Source organism: Mixophyes fleayi, chromosome 3 (assembly GCF_038048845.1).
Source record: "Mixophyes fleayi isolate aMixFle1 chromosome 3, aMixFle1.hap1, whole genome shotgun sequence".
Lineage (NCBI taxonomy): Eukaryota > Metazoa > Chordata > Amphibia > Anura > Limnodynastidae > Mixophyes > Mixophyes fleayi.
The window spans coordinates 111,678,275-111,689,244 of record NC_134404.1 but is presented as its reverse complement, the minus strand read 5'-3'; positions in this window follow the sequence as shown (position 1 = coordinate 111,689,244).

The following is a 10,970-nucleotide window of genomic DNA, read 5'->3' as shown; positions in this document are numbered from 1 at the left end:
GCCAGATGTCATATAGAATCCTTCTATTTAGGACATATAGAAGTATGTGAAATACGTAAGTCCTTGTGGTCATCTAGACAACGCTTAGCCTTCTTTTTCATTGGCTGAATACCGTTAGACGATTCATCCTCTTTTCTGATTGGCTAAAAAAACCCTTGTGACCGCAACATAAATTCACGGATCGTATATTTCATATTATCTACTTTTTATTACATTGAAGTACTATGTATAAGATAGTCATATATTTAAATAGATGGAACACATATAAGTAATAGAATTTTGCTGTTTTATTTCTATTTGTTTATATGATTGTAATTCTCATTGGAACGGCGCTGAATATGACACTATAAAAGAGTGTCCGTTTCCAACGTTCAATTATGCCTTGATAAAGACCCCTGGAGGGTCGAAACGCGTAGGTCTGATTTGATGTGGATCCTGAATGTGCTAAAAGTATCTGCGGCACCATTGAAGGAGACTCCGTATGGAGAACGATCTGGACTCTAAGACCTTTTTACCATCAGCTCAGATCTTCAGTCACCTCTGGTGAGCAGCCACTTCTTATCATTTCAAGGACACTCATTTTTAAGAAAATATCAAATACTTGCATTATTAAGTGTTGTAAACAATATTCTTTTATGTTTTATAAGAATTGAAATAAATATATTTTTTAAAAAAGATAATGCACTATGAGACTTTTTTGTCTCTTTTTCCCTTTTCTCTCCCACACCATATGAATATGGAATACATCTAATGGAAATATTGAAACTGAATATATCGTGTGGATACAACATCGTTTATGAATTATGAGAACTATGCCTTTAATGGCTTTTTTCTAAATATAGACTCTGTTTTATATTGTGGCACTATTGGACATGGACACTATGTTTATTTTGTATAAGTTTTGATTGAATAGGTGATATTCAGTCCACATCTGCAGCAGCCTCAATTAGTGCGCTCTACCTCTATCTATATATATTGCATACATAGAACAGGGACATACAAAATTTGGAGAGAATTTGATTGGGTACACTAACACTGATCAGATTCCAGCTGTCATTTTGTAGAATGCAGTAAAAAATGATAACTAGAATCTGATTGGTTGCTATAGGCAGCATCTTCACTTTTTAAAAACCCGCAGTTCAGTAACTATATCCCCCAGTCCTCTAACCCCAAATGTCTCATTATTATATTTAAACCTCTTCTCAACCCTCCCATACCCAACACTCTGACCACCATCACTGCCGAAAATCTTGCTTCCTGCTTCAAGGATATGATTGCCAAGATCCAATATGAAAAGTTTCCTCTTCAGTGAGCAACAACCTGTTTAGTTCCTTTACTGCACCCACAACACTGTCTCTTTAACTGATTTTACTAGAAGATGAAGCGTATACTGTATTTTTCTCTGCACAGTCTACTACCTGTCCACTCACCCCTATTCCCTCACAAATTAGGCAATCAGTGTCTCCTGTGCTGATTCAGCCAAAACTAAGCCTCACTAATTATATCATTCCATCATTACTCAAGCACTTGGTTATTACTCTTATTATGAAAAAAAGTCTAATTTTGACATAAATTTTCACTCAGATTACTGTCTCAAACCCTCAACTCCCATACTTGCCTAAGCTTCTTGAAAGGTTTGCTTACATTTACCCTGCATAATTCTTTTCCTCACACAACCTACTGATCCCTCTTTAGTCAGATTTTCATTCACAGCACACCACAGAGACTACATAGAGCAGTGATCACATTGTTGACCTCAGTGCAAAGGACAGAACCTACTTCTAATTCTCCTGGACCTCTCTGCTGTAATTTACACTGTTGATTGTGGATGCAGGAGGTGCAGCCGCATTGGGGATAGACGGTGTGACACGTCAAAATGGGGCATGCCTAGTGCTTTTGAAGTGCTAAGCTGCCTCATACTTTCTCTGCTCTCCTACAATCACCTCCATTGCCATTCATACAAGTGCGCACAGCTCCCATTCACAGCTGCTATAACATGCAGCGGAGCAGTGTATAGGACATACTAAATATCCCACCTGTGGGACAAAGCTGCCCCAATCAGAATAGCGAGGCAGAAACCGGAAATAGGGCCAGTTGGGACGTGTGGGTTGGATGATGGCCTAACACTGTTAATGTGATAGCTATACCCCTCATATGCTGGCTACTCTTATATTCAGGTGCATTGCAGCAATCACACTGACTGCCTGCTTCCTCTTGACATTACCCAACCTACTGATGATTTTCCAGGGCCACATGAAGGGTAACAATAATCAGATATCCTAAATAGCAACTTTGAACTAGCAGAACATTAATGTGATAAAATTATTTAATTTTCTGTCAGTAATTTAATAAAAAACTAGGCAAATTATATTTCCCCTACACAAATTGTCTGTAACAAGGTTCTAGCCATTGTCTAGCTTTTATTATGACTGCACAAGATGGAACTTTGGCTAAAGGTGATGTCATAGAATCTTACAGTCTGAGCGTTTTGTGGTGAAGTTAGGAGAAGGAGAAGGTTGAAAAATGCCTTTGTGGTGTTCAAGCTTTTTATTTGTTGGAATATTATGTATTAATTTAGGACATGGAATGCTGTTGCAGACACCTGAAGGTAAATGGACAGGTGACAGTGACAGTGGTCTGTTTTTATATGTAACAGTTTTACTTGTGTGAGCTGGCCCTGGGTATAGTAGGGTCCATTGTATAATTGATAGGCTGGTTTCAGACTCATTTCCCATAATAGAGAGAACTGGGATGCTGGTATAGTTATATTATTAATTAGGCACTGCTCAGTAGAGCTCCAGGGTTTTCAGCACCTACATAGTTTCCAGAGTTTTAAAATCATTTTTGGGGAGACTTTGCTACTGAGATATTGCAAGTCATGTGCGATACTGTCTCTGTGTACCTTGGAGCACTACAATGTCCATCATCTCATGTTTACTGAGGATAATTAAGTTTTTGGATTTTAAATATTGTTATTTAATAAATATTGAACTATAACGCAGGCAGAATAAGAATAAAATATAAATGACACCTGCCATACTGAGGAAGATCACTATGTTATTGGCCAATGCTCAAGAATAAGAACATTTACAGCAGCAAAGCTATCGAGTGATTAATCATTACAATCTGGAACTGTCCCTGGAAATTAGACACAACTGGTAACTGTGCTGGTTACCATGGCTGGGCAGTAGTCTCAGCTGCAGGGCCAAGGAATTCTAGTTCAGGGACTGTATATAGAAATGCTGACTTATTTTTCTTAGTACAAGTATTAACAACACTGATCATGTTAAGGAAGCAGCTCTGTTGTTTTATATAATTGAAGTAAGGAATTTATACGTGTAGCGTGGTTGTAAAACAAATTACGTTTATTCACCTAATGTGTTTCTTTATTACATAGATGTAAATAATCTGCACCTTCAGGAATTGATAAATGTTCCAGCAGCAATCATTATAGCAACTGTTTTGATTTTTGTAGCAGTCTGCATTTCTATCAGGTAAGTTACAAACATCTTGTACAGATTGTGTTACAGTACATTTAGCTAGAGAAAAGGTGTATTATTACTATATTATTATTACTACTTTTATTATTACCCAATGTATCAAATATAATCTGCTTGGCTGAGAGATGTATATGTTTGCAGTCTTTTCCATGATCAGATTTAGCATTGGGTACAGTAGGTGTGTGCCTACAGGGCTGTTCATGGCCTATAAATACATAGAAACACACACTTTTCAACCACAAAACAAATTATTTTTTCACATTTAAAAATTAAATGATATCTGTCTCCATCTCTAATGAAAGATGCTTGACTCCCAAACTTCTGGCATGCTGAATTGATTAAATTACTTTTACCCTTCTGCTCCACAGGAGTTTTCTGTCCTCTCTGAGCTCATCTTAAGACACCTGCGTTACGGTTTGACAGGTGTACCACCCCAGTCAAACTCCTCACCTGCCATTGTTTTCGGACAATGCAATTTCCCTTACTTTTTAGTGTTTCTGATATATATAGTTACAAGATCACCATATGCAACAAACTTTGTGCAACGGTTTATAAACTGAAATATAATATCGTTCCCTGGGAGAGTAAAAAATTGCCCAATTGGGTATAAGTACCAATATTCTTATTTTCCATTGCCTACCAAATGAGTTTCATGCTAATTAGTACATTCCACAGCACATGCCCTAAATCATTGGTAAATGAGTACTTACACATACAGACACATGGCTCTTTATATTGGTGTCACACCAATCTTACATAATCAATTATAACACAACTATAATAATTTAAGAAAAAACACATAGTTCTACACAACAAAATGCCACATTGTAAACTTAAGTTTCCAAAACATATATATAGCAAAGCATAAGTTGTCATATAGTACTATAAAATAATACAATTGCGTGAATAAATTTCAACCTAGTTAATAATAAATATGACTGTGAAAATTTAGACATCGTTGAACATACATGTTAGTGTCATAATTTTTATGAAATAATCATTCCAATAACCCAATGGTATAAATTAAGTGGAATTTTGGGAAAGGGAATTTATTGAAGGCAACTGTATCTGAAAATTATAAATTTGGCAATAAATTATCAAATATAAAATCAAACATATCCAAATATTCCCTGCTTTTACTTTGCTTACTCAAATGTTCTTTCACTATAATATATTTTCCCCATATGTCTAAACGGTGACAGAATGTCCAGGAGAAGACTCAAATGCTATTTACATGTCTCCCAGGTCTCCTGAGGTTGGAGGCCTCTCAGGAACTCTGAGCTGTGGCCCCTCATCATTAAGGGAGAAAATGCTACTAACTTGGGATTTGTGCTAATGGCAACATAAGTGTGGGATAGGCATCAATGTAAATCCTACGTTAATGGAATTTAAAGGGTTAATGCACATTTTCTAGTCATAGCGTATGAAAATATTATTTTATTGATACACTAATAGACACAATATACTGTATTAATAAAAGCAAATGAGTGACAATAACTTGAATCCATTTATCCCAAGCTGCCCTGTGGTATATTCAGCCTCTATGTACTGCTTATGGTTTCTTTCTGTGTTCTGCTATTGAGAAATTTTCTTTATTTTTGCAGTTTTAGGAAGAAACAAAATAAAAATCTGGATCTGGAATCCGTTTTTGTCATTTCACCAGGTAATGTAACAGAATAAACTCAGGTCTCAGTTATGTTTTTAATGAAATAGATACATTTCGATAGTTCGGCAACTTAAATCCTTTTGTGTTACATTGTTGGTATTTTTTAAATGTAAAAGTGTGAGCTTGTAAAACTATAATTGTACATATAAACTGCACTGTATCAGAAATCACATTTTGAGATCTTTTCAGAAAAGTCTGTGGCAGTCACATTTGAGTACAATGACTGTGCTTAAATATATAATATAATACGTGCCTCTATGAAGAAACTCGGGCCATGGAATGGCCAATTTTGGTCACTAGTAGGCAGTGCACACAGATTTGGAGATTTATCTAGATGGACACCCTCTTTTGCTGAGTGTGAAACCTTGGCAAATGATGTGTTGAGCTTTTCCTAGGAATGGTGTTACCGTGCAGACCAGTAGGTAGCTATTGGTGAGTGCAGTCACTTTTCTCTGCCAATAATCCATCCTAGATGGATGAACCCCATCTACACCATTATACCCTTTAGAACAAAACGTTTAAAAATTATATGCTTTAATTTGCGTCCCAAATTGTTTCTGAGAATTTAAATTTTGCCTGAGTTTTTTTAAATAGTATTTATTTACTAATGTGTTTTTATATGTGTAATAAATAAGTATTTATTTGTTATATCTGACTTTTAGTGTATTCACCTAAATTGAGAACAGTTCATATTTATTTTAGTTTGTTCTTCGATTTAGGTTGTTGATTACACCCCCAGCCCCAGTTTGCACCTCACGCAAGGGCTTATTCTGGGCCATGGGATGTTTCTTTTCTCCCATGATTGCTAGGAGCAGTTGTATGTTGATGCTGATTTGCTTTTCTTGGGGATGATGCAGAGTTGCAAAATAGGCGTAACTTAACCTAAAACATATGCCTGTTAACAGATATATGTGTTTCTGCAAGTGTGCTCGAGCCACATTTACGTGAACACATCCTTATTGTTGTCGGTCTAAGTCAGAGCGCCCCTGCTCTCTCCAGTCCAGCCACTTCAGTTGTAAGGAGGCGTAGGTGGCAGATGCAGACATGTCTGCATTGGCACATAAGTGCCCTTTATTTTTGTGGGCATGCGCAGAGCAAATTTGAGTTATTTGCACTGAATAAACTGGCATAAGTTCAACTCTTATCTTTGTAGGTTTCCAGTTTTCCCTTGCTCCCCTCTGTCTTCCCCGCATACTCCCCTGAACCTGCATCTTCCCTGCTTTTTGCCCTTTCCTCACTCACCTTTACCTCACTGGACCTGGACCACTTATCTGGGAAAGAGAGCCATTGACTAAATTAATGTCTTATGGAGAATTAGTCTTATATGACACATTATGGTTACTATGAAGGACATTTTACACATAACTTCAAATAATCTTAAAGGCCTGACACCATAAAGAGAATCTGAGCAGCCTGATCCTTACAGGTTGATAGTATGGATATAGCTTTGATCCAGGGAACACATTTCATACACAGTGCAGTCCCTCCCAACTTTAGCAACAGACACTTCCCTCATGCTTTCTTCAGTCATTTCAGCAGGGAAACTAAAAGGTTAGACGTAATTTCCGCTAAACATTTGCTGTTACTAGATGTAGAAGTACACAGGTTGGAAGAGAAGGGACCTCTAGTGAAATGTAAGATATGTAATCAAGAATTAACAATTGTTAACTTTTATGCACCCAAACAGAATCATCCAGTGACTGTAAAAGGTGCAGGAAGAAGCTCCTCAGAAAGATGCGAAGACATCAAGAAAAAAAGACAAACAAGAAAGAGGAGAAAAGAAAGCAGAAGAAAAAACAGGGTGCTCCAATAACAAAGACCTAATAAAAATATAATTTTTAAAACATAGCGCTAAGTTTTGCTTCCTTATTTATTGTATATAATATTATTTAAGCAAAATGTTACCTAGAATTATATTTTCCTTGTTTTATTATTATTATTATTATTATTATTATTATTAATAATAATAATAATAATAATAATAATAATAATAATAATAATAATTTGTAAGGCATCATAGCAATGGACAGTCGGGAATACACAACATACATAGAATAGGGTCATATAAAATTGGAAGAGAATTTGATCGGGTACACTAACACTGATCAGATTCCAGCTGTCATTTTGTAGAATGTAGTAAAAATGATAACTAGAATCTGATTGGTTGCTATAGGCAACATCTCCACTTTTTAAAACCCGCAGTTCAGTAAATATATCCCCCAGTCCTCTAACCCCAAATGTCTCATTAATATATTTAAACCTCTTCTCAACCCTCCCATACCCAACACTCTGACCACCATCACTGCCGAAAATCTTGCTTCCTGCTTCAAAGATATGATTGGAAAGATCCAATATGAAAAGTTTCATCTTAAGTGAGTAACAACTTGTTTAGTTCCTTTCCTGCACCCACAACACTGTCTCTTTAATTGAACTAGTAAAAGAAGATAAAGCATATACTGTTTTTTGCTGTTCACACTCTACTACTTGTCCACTCACCCTTATTCCCTCACAAATTAGACAATCAGTGTCCCCTGTGCTGATCCAGCCTAACTAAGCCTCACTGCTTATATCATTCCATCCTTACTCAAGCACTTGGTTATTACTCTTATTACTTATTACTCCCATACTTGCCTAAGCTTCTTGAAAGGTTTGCTTACATTTACCCTGCATAATTCCTTTCCTCACACAACCTACTGATCCCTCTTTAGTCAGATTTTCATTCACAGCACACCACAGAGACTACATATAGCAGTGATCACATTGTTGACCTCAGTGCAAAGGACAGAACCTACTTCTAATTGGAGATGAGCGGCTCGGATTTCGACGGGATCCGAGCACTGTTCGGGAACTTCCGCCCGCCAAATGAATCCAAAAGAAGGCTATGACATCAAAGTCTCGCGTCGGATCTCGCGAGACTCGGATGTCATAAATTCCCCAGTCGCGGCCGCCATCTTTATTCTACCTGCGTTTAGTGAAGAGGGAGGTTGTGGTTTGGGAGCCCTTGTATATATATCTTCAGTGAGAAGCCTTTTGCACAATTTTAGGTACATCTGATGCAGGAACCAGCATAGTTATTAGGTATGTTGACAGATTCTAGTGTAATGACATAAATGAGCTACTAAAAACAAGCAGAAATTTATTAGGAGTAAAAAGAAAAAGCAATTAATGTATTTCTTGGAGTGCTAGTAGTCAGGAATCCAGAGTGGGTTGTACAGAGTCTTTTTGTCGTGGAAGAAGTAGAGTATACTGCAGGCAGATAAATACCCATTTACACATAATTAAATGCTTCTTGTCTGTATTTCCTGCTATTAGTAAAAACCCTTTTTATATTAAAATGTGTTTGTGTGCTTAAAGGATGCAGCTCCCAGCAGCAGGATTGCCCATGTTACAATCACTATACAGAGAACTACAAGGTAAAAAGTCATTCCAGATTTTCAGTGTCCTGCTGAGTCCAGTGGTGCTTTTGTCCTGTGCTTTGTTCTGCTAAGTCCATAGTTATTTTAAAATTATCCAAAAATCATAAAAAAAAAATTAAAAAAAATAAAAAAAACAATTATACAAAAATTATTTAAAAAAATATATAAAAAAATTATTTAAAAAGTATAAAAAAAATTCTAGTGCAATATATTCTTGCAGTCCAGAAATATTACTACTGCAATACCTACGTTCACTGTTCCTGCAGTGCAGAAATATTAGTATCAGATATTAAACTACGTTCACTGTTCCTGCTACATCAAAAAAGCATGAACCTGCCCTGCCATCAACTAAAACAAGAGGTTGTGACGCGCTTGAACTCCACCCTCTATATGCTGCAGAGGATGGAGGAGCAGCAAAAGGCCATTCAAGCCTACACAGCCACCTACGACATAGGCAAAGGAGTGGGGATGCGCCTGAGTCAAGCGCAGTGGAGACTGATTTCCATGTTGTGCAAGGTTCACACTGATACACACTGAAGGGGGCGAGGAATCAGAGGATGAGGACGACATCTTGCCCCAGTTTAGTTTGTACCGGGAGAGATGAATTGCTTTTTTGGTGTGGGGGCCCAAACAAACCAATCATTTCAGCCACAGTAGTTTGGTAGGCCCTGTCGCTGAAATGATTGGTTTGTTAAAGTGCGCATGTCCTATTTCAACAACATCAAGGTGGGTGGGAGGGCCCAAGGACAATTCCATCTTGCACCTCTAGCAAACTCTTGCAAACTGCCATCCTGTCTGCCACTGCACTGCCTAGATGGGCCACGTGTTTGTGCGGCCCACTTGTGTCGCTTACCTTACACTTCAAGCTACCTCGTTGCAACCTTTTGGACTAAAAACAATATTGTGAGGTGTGAGGTGTTCAGAATAGACTGGAAATTAGTGGAGATGAATGTTATTGAGGTTAATAGTAGTGTAGGAGTGAAAAAAAAACAAAAATATGGATTTTAGCACTTTTTATGCCTTTTTAAAAAATAATCAGAACCCAAAACCCAAAATCAGAACCCAAAACCTCAAGCTAATCAGAACCCAAAACACCAAAAGTGCCCGGTGCAAACCCCTACTTCTAATTCTCCTGGACCTCTCTACTGCAATTAACACTGTTGATTGTGGATGCAGGAGGTGCAGCCGCATTGGGGACAGACGGTGTGACATGTCAAAATGGGGCATGCCTAGTGCTTTTGAAGTGCTAAACTGCCCCATACTTTCTCTGCTCTCCTACAATCACCTCCATTGCCATTCATACAAGTGCGCACAGCTCCCATTTACAGCTACTATGCCATGCAGCAGAGGCATATATAAGACATACCAAATGTCCCAACTACGGGAAAAAGCTGTCCCAATCAGAATGGCGAGACAGAACCCTGAAATCGGGCCAGTTGGGAGGTATGGGTTGGATGATGGCCTAAAATTGTCAATATGATAGCTATACCCCTCATATGCTGGCTACTCCTATATTAAGGTGCATTGCAGCAACCACACTGACGGCCTGCCTCCTCTTGACATTACCCAACCTACTGATGATTTGGCCACACCTAGTACATGATGCCACTTTCACAATATTTTCCAGGGTCATATTAAATTCACAAATCTGCCCGCTAACTACCCTTAAATATCAAGGTGCCACTGTGATTTATGTAGCATGTAACCCCTGGGGATGCTGCAGTTGAACTTGAGCACCCAGGGGCTAATAATCACAATTGCATTAGTAAGAAAAGAGATGGAAATAGCTGTTTACCAGTCCAAGAAGAGAATCTACATCTCCCACAAGGCTACTGTGAAAAGGGGACGCAGCCTAACAAGACTGAGAGACCAGAGAGCGGGGAGGAGGGAGAGAGAGGAGCACCCTGATAGAGACTGAGCTGTGTAACAAGTCCAGATAGGTGACCCTAGGCAGATGGGCACTGGTGTGGTGGTCTGAGCAGAGAGAACAGACAGTCTGCAGAGATCTCAGAGCAGAGTGGAGTGGTGACCAGAACTTGCCGGGAAGTCACAGTTTGAAGCTGTAGGAGGATCTTTGCATGCATCTCTGAAGAAAGACATTTTGCAAATGAGCCATTTTGGAATTAATCCAGTTCAGACCTGTGACACACACTGGTGCAGATAAGTTACTGATTATTTTACCTATCTGTTATTATTCAAATGGGGTTTGGACTATATCTGGCCACAAGGGCTGAAAAGTTAGGGATTGATGGTTGGGCAGGTAAATGTGTACCAAGTGTTTGTCTAATCAGCACTTGAGCTTATACCATAAGGTGATCGATTTGGTGTTAAAATAAAGTTGTGGAACTACAAGTCCCAGGATACAAATAAGAAAGGATACATGTTGAG